At 44.9% G+C, this 7,025-nt stretch overlaps 1 pseudogene; it reads left to right on the forward strand.

Annotated features, from left to right (window-relative positions):
- The first annotated feature begins 789 nt into the window (after positions 1-789).
- On the forward strand, positions 790-5,651 carry LOC120700147 (annotated as a pseudogene).
- The last annotated feature ends 1,374 nt before the right edge of the window (positions 5,652-7,025 follow it).

Here is a 7,025-nt window from a genome sequence, read left to right on the forward strand (position 1 = left end):
TCGGGCCCACGGTTTTCAGGTTCGGGTTTGGGTTCGGTTTCGGATTTTGGTTTCCACACGTGGATATCCAATGGATATCCGAAATAAATTATTTTGAATTAAAACTCATGTTTTATAATATGTTAATGATAATTTGTTTACTTAGACTATTAAATTTATTGAAAGTTGAGTCATGAAAATATTTATTATTTGTTGCCTCTTGTTTATACATGTGAATATGTGTATATTTATCTGCGGGTTTCGGGTATCCATTCGGGTTTCGGGTATTCCCGGGTTTGGTTTTGGTGATGAATTTCCACCCGAATCAGTTTCGGGTTCGGGTTTCGGTTTTGGGTGCACGGAAACTCCACCCGATCCGAACCCGACCCGTTGCTATTCTTAAGCATAGTTGAGGTCCGGCCTTTCTCACGGGTAACGGACCACTGTGTATGGGTGGGACAGGGATTCGGGGATTTTCTAGACTTGCGTGAGGTCTTCTTCTTAGTGTAATGCTGTGGGGGCGGTCTCCCTCCGCAGGTCTAGTTTTTTTTCTTAAAAGTTCATTCAGAAGCAAAGCTGTGTCCAGGAGCTCTTTCTTCAAACCAGAACCTGCAAATGTTTGTGGAAAACTAAATCCTGTCTTGATCACTGGAAACATGTCGACTGCGATCCATAGTCTTTCTTTATTCAGAAGCAGTGAGCACATGCGATTACCGACCAGAAATAACCCTGGTCAGTTGAGATTGAAAGACATGTTCAGTATAGGACAGAAGGAATGTGAAGAGTCAGTCCACGACCCGTCGACCACCACGCGGCCGCCCATCCGCCCCTCCGCCGCCGCCGCGCGGGTTTTCGAGGGCTCGCGGGTCGGCACGCCGCGCGATGGAAGAGGAGGCAAGCGGCGGCGCCCGGGGCAGCGCCGATCCTCCCGCCGCCTCCTCGCCGGTTGTGCCCGCCAGGAAGACCCCTCCTCCTCCGCGCGGGTTTTCGAGGGCTCGCGGGTCGGCACGCCGCGCGATGGAAGAGGGGGCACGCGGCGGCGGCCGTGGCCGCGCCGATACTCGCGCCGCCTCCTCGCCGGTTGTGCCCGCCAGGAAGACGGCGAGGGTGTCCGACGCCCGCAACTTCACCACCCCCTCCCGCGCCGCCGACCACGAGGGCTGCTGCGCCGTCGCCGAGGCCGAGGGTACGTACGCGCCGCGCGCCCAGCCCGCGCTTCTTCTCCTTCTCCCCCTTCGCGGATCTCGATGTGCTCGAGGCTGGTTTTCGTTGCGGCGGTATTGGAGGGGCTCGGCCACGGGCTCGTCGGTCTCCGCGGCAGCACGGGCTCCGGGTCACCACGCCGGCGGCGTGGGATCGCCGTCACCGCCCGGCGCCGTCCCGTGCGAGGGGGCGCAGTTGCGGGCCATGCCAGACTACATCCGGAATTTGCATCGATAATTCTGCAACTAGGCATAGTTCCAATTCACTAAGTTTGAATCACACAAAGATCATGCAAGTAGTTTAGGCTTTCGCTTTCTTAAATTTTCTGTGGATTCTGCAGCTTCTGCAGTTGAAGGACAAGTGAAGGATAGGAGCCGATCGTGTCAATTTGTCAACGAATTGGATGAAAAATCCAAGGTATTCTGTTAAAAGAACACACTGCTTGCATACTGTAGACAACCACCAGTACTGTGGCTGGAACTTTATGTCATAAATGGTATGATATTTATCACAATCATCTACAGGTCTTGAAGTTGGAGAACCAGAATTTACGACAAGAGTCACTCGAATACAAAAATTGTGTGTTGGATGCTACTGAAAAGTCCAAAACAATCCAGCAATATGGTATGTTAGTCCTATCTACATTCTTCAGTTTTCTTATTTATTTCCACCTACTGGAAATGATTGTAACATAATATATTGTTTCAAACAGTGCATAAATATGAAACTCTGGAATGTGAGTCTAAAAAACTCAAAGAAAAGTTTAATCAGGAGTCAAAGCAACGCAAGAACTTGCACAATAAACTTACTGATTTGAAAGGTTAGTTGGTTGCTTATTATTTTATCCGTACACATTTTCACGGCAAGATATGGTGAGGACAAAACTAACAGAAAATTACATATTGCTTAGGGAATATAAGAGTGTTTTTCCGGTGCCGACCACTGACTGCAGAAGAAATAGCTGAAGGAGCTTTGACGGCCATTGATTTTGAGTCAGCAAAAGATGGAGAGCTCATTGTTAAAGGACATGTATCTTCCGAAAAAGTATTCAAATTCGATGCCGTCTTCAGCCCTGAAGATGACCAAGGTAACTCATTTTATAAGGCAATTATTCACTTTGCATGCTTTGTATAAATGTATCCCATACTTCTAACAATGTATCTTATTCAACCTATGTGCAGAAATGGTGTTTGAGAAAACTGCACCATTTGCAACCTCGGTGCTAGATGGATTCAATGTTTCCATCTTTGCTTATGGACAGACCGGCACTGGTAAAACATTTACCATGGAAGGAATTGAAGGTACTCGTGGGGTCAACTACAGAATATTAGAGGAACTCTTTCGGATAATAAAAGAAAGAGAGGGCATGTTCTTGTACGAGGTTACTGCAAGTGCTCTGGAGGCGTACAATGAGAAGATCCATGATTTGCTCCTTTCAGGGTCTCAACCAGGCGCAACAACCAAAAGGTAAAATGGTTTTATATTTTTGTATCGAAAATCTAAAGTCCTAGTAAGAAATGGTAAATGGTACAATGATACTCGCGAACATGAACCGTATTAGTGTATCAACAAATATCCTAGTATGACATGAAACCTTATTTTGTAGACTAGAAATAAGACAATCTGCAGAAGGTGTTCACCATGTACCTGGACTTGTTGAAGTACGGGTGACTAACATGAATGAGGCTTGGGAGGTCCTGCAAACAGGAAGCAAAGCAAGAGTTGTTGGTTCGACAAATGCTAATGAACATAGCAGTCGATCACACTGGTTCGCGACTAAAAAATTTCACCCACTTCTGTTATTTTGTAGATTGTAGATTCTACCGTAAATTCTTAACTGATTTTGCATTTCAGCATACACTGTGTAATGGTCAAAGGAGAAAATTTGATCCATGGAGAATGCACAAATAGCAAATTATGGCTAATTGACCTTGCCGGAAGTGAGCGGGTAGCAAAGACAGATGTGCAAGGAGAAAGGTTGCAAGAAGCACTTTTCATTAACAAATCACTTTCTGCACTTGGTGATGTCATATCTGCTCTTGCAAAAAAGACCCGGCATATCCCATTTAGGTATTTAAATTTTAGCACTTTTTTAAAATTAGTCTTCAACTGAAATTTTCATTGTTGGTTATATGATTGTTTTTTTTTTCAAATTTCAGGAATTCGAAGCTGACACACTTGCTTCAAGACTCACTAAGTACGTAAGCTATTTCTTTATTAGGATGGTGGAATCATTTGCTCTTATTTAGTTTTATAATTCAGCGTTAGAAATACAGGTGGAGATTCCAAAACCCTGATGTTCGTTCAAATCAGCCCAAATGAGAATGATGTAGGTGAAACTCTTTGCTCACTCAACTTCGCTAGCAGAGTGCGAGGAATAGAGCTTGGCCAAGCAAGAAAGCAAGTTGATGTTGGAGAATTGTCAAGATACAAGCTCATGGTACAGTAGTATTCTGCCAATATCTACATGTTATGTAAGCTTTTTTTAAGTCTACTCAACTCTAACAAGCTACTGGTTCTGCCAGGATGGGAGAGCCAAGCAGGATATTAGGAACAAAGATGCTCAGATTAAAAACATGGAAGAAACAATCCAATCACTTGAAGCACAGAACAAGGCCAAAGATTTGCTCACTATGAATCTCCAAGAAAAGGTACCCCAGGCATAGCTTCTTGATGCAATGATGCCATTAACTTATTCCTTTTGCACCACCTGCTCGAGAGTAGTAATTTGCTTAGTATTGATGTTGTACCTGAATGCCTCTATGAATGTGCTTCTTGATGCAATGATGCCATTAACTTATTCCTTTTGCACCACCTGCTCGAGAGTAGTAATTTGCTTAGTATCATAAAACTTGATGTTGTACCTGAATGCCTCTATGAATGTGATACTTTTGACCTATATTTTTATGCCATACCTTGCTGGCATGATGACCCTATCTTTTTATGCCATACCTTGCTGCCATGATGACCCTAGAAGGTTCCCAACATTACTAATATTGACGGATGCCAACTTGAAATTACTATGCATAGGACTTGTTTTTTTATTCTGAAGAAAAATGCGAAGGACTTGTTATTCTTTTTTCATAGATGGGAAAATTCATTCAATTACTCCACAAAATTTGTGAAATGTGGTGTTATTCTTTTTCATAGTGAGTGTGTGCCGGGTTGGTTCCTTTCTCTGTAGCCAACTCGCTTGATGTACTTTATTCTCTTCTCCTCTTAATGAAAAACGTGCTCAGGCACGGTCGCGAAAAAAATGATGTGTGTGTTGAAAACTGAAATGAGAATAAATAATTGATATATTTGTTGTTACTTCTAAACTCTTTCCAGATCAAAGAGTTGGAATCAGAGCTGCTATTTGAAAAAAAGAGAGCTCGGCAGCATGTCGACAGCAAGATTGCTCGAGACCATCTGCAGAAGCAGCATAGCTTGAACGGGGAGAAGGAGAATAACCCTGAAGCTGGGCAGCTGCCAAAGATGGCAAAAGCGAGACGAGTCTCATTGTGCAATGGTATGAACCAAGCTTCGCGTAGTACATTGCTGGTACCACTTCCACGGCGGAACTCGCTGATGCCGCTACCTGCAGCCAAGAATGCAGCAACGGTGCTGCAGCTGCCACAGACGGCAAAAGCAAGACGAGTCTCATTGTGCAACGGTGGAGCTTACCCGCCGCCTAGGACACCGCTGATACCACTTCCGCGGTGGAACTCGCTGATGCCGCTGCCTGCAGCCAAGAATGCAGCAGCGGTGCTGCCGCCGCTTGACAATATCACGGAGCATTTGTCCTCACCACCGCTGTACTCTCCTCCGGCTGTCTCCATTGATAAGGGAAGCCGGAGCAAGAGGATCAACAGCATCCTGCGGCAAAGCCTGCAGACGAAGGTGATCATCAGGCCGTCATTGGCTGCACAAGCTGGGAGGAAAGCCAGTGTCATCGCCACCACACAGGGCACTGATGGTGTGCGCAAGGCACAGCGAGTACCGGTGAGTGGCGGTACTTGGCAAAGGGTGCAGCAGAACAGGGACAAGGAGCTGGGGTGGAACAATGCGACAAGCTTATACTCGAGGCTGCATGTGCTTAGGCCCAGAGACAAGTCTGCAGACCGTAGCTTGTTTGGCACAAGATTCATCTGACATGATGCTCTTGCCTTCACACCTCAATGCTTAGGCTGATACTACTGCTTAGCTTGGAAGCTGGAGTAATTCACATTTGTCATCTGGAGTAGCAAATCATCACATTTGTCGTATGCCGTTAGGATACCCTGGGCCTATGGCCTATATGTACACAAGAACAGAGTTCATGAAGAAGCAAAGTTGTTCCAAGAGGCTTTTTTTTCTTTCTTTTTTTTAGAGGTAACGGGGGTTTTTCTTTCTCTTTTCAACCGAGATCTGTAACTTTTGTGTGGGAAATTAGCTCTTGTCTGGAATTCTGGATGGCTGCAAATCAGAAACGCCTGTTGCTGTGATGAGATGCATTTGTTACCTTTTCTTCGTCAGTTGAACACTAGGTAATTTGACACAGACAAACCTGAACACTAAGGCATGGTATTTGCATATGAGAATTCAGATTACATGTTGGCGATCACTGATCAGGGATTTCAGATTGGTGACCAAAGGTCATTGCGCAAGCTGTGGTGGTAGCTTTTCCAGGGATTACATGTCGGGCATCAACGTGACAGTAAAACAGAGTTTCAGGTAACATAATCGATATTGGCCTGGTCTCTGAGATTAAGATTGCAGCAACTGATTGAGAGACATCTGCAAAATGAGTCTCAGCGCTAGCACACCAACCGAGCATACCTACTCTAACAGATTCAGACAACGCAACTGCGGAGTTCATTAAGCAGCAAAGCTGTTTCCAAGAGCTCTTCTTTAAAACCAGAATCTGCACATGTTTTGGAAAATTAAATCCTGTCTTGAGCCTGGAACCTTTAGTCAGTAGAGATTGAAAGACGTTCATTACAGCCTTATAGGACAAAGAATGTGATGGTCACCTTGCGTAAACTGAACTAGTTTGACACTGAACTTTTGCAGCGACAGGCTCAAGTAGAATGAAGAAAAATCAGTGCCCATCTAATTCATAGACTTTGGGAGTCGTGCAGTCGGCAAACAAGCACAGATCGGTTGGAGTCAAGGTGTGAGATATGCCTGTATTTGTTCAGACTTTGATGCCTCCGTTCCATGACTTGTTCAGAGCAAGTGGCCTGTGGCCATCGGCGTCGCAGTAGAGATGCGCGACGCCGAAACACCCGAAGATTAATGCGCCCATCAAGGAGACAAGGACACGGACAGGCGCCGCCATGGTTTGGTTTCCCCCGAGTTCAGCTTCCCTGAGATCCTGTCCGTAGGCCTGCCGACGTTAAGCCGGACGGCGGCAGCGAAGCTGATTGAGATCTACTTAATTGGTAATCGAGCGTGCGCGTTCATGAAAACCTCGCTCGGCCGTCCGGAGCCAAGAGAATGGATTGGATCTTTTCAAAGAGAGAGAGAGAGAGAGAGAGAACGGATTGGCAATATCCCATCGGCTACGACGAAGTTGCCGCATATATATATATATATATATATATATATATATATATATATATATATATATATATATATATATATATATATATATATATATATATATATATATATATATAGCAACGCCATGGAGAGACTCATTTCCGTATAGTCCTCAACATTCAGAAATCTGGTGATGCGAAGATGCATGGTTCCACACCTGTGTATGGCCATGCACAAAACGCAAAAGGTGCGTTTGTCAGTGTGTGCTAATTGTTTTTCTAGTATACAGTACGTCAGATGCTTATCTGCAAAAGTTGTGCTCACCAACAGACATGTTC

The sequence above is a fragment of the Panicum virgatum genome, chromosome 3K (genome assembly GCF_016808335.1).
Source record: "Panicum virgatum strain AP13 chromosome 3K, P.virgatum_v5, whole genome shotgun sequence".
Taxonomy (NCBI): domain Eukaryota; kingdom Viridiplantae; phylum Streptophyta; class Magnoliopsida; order Poales; family Poaceae; genus Panicum; species Panicum virgatum.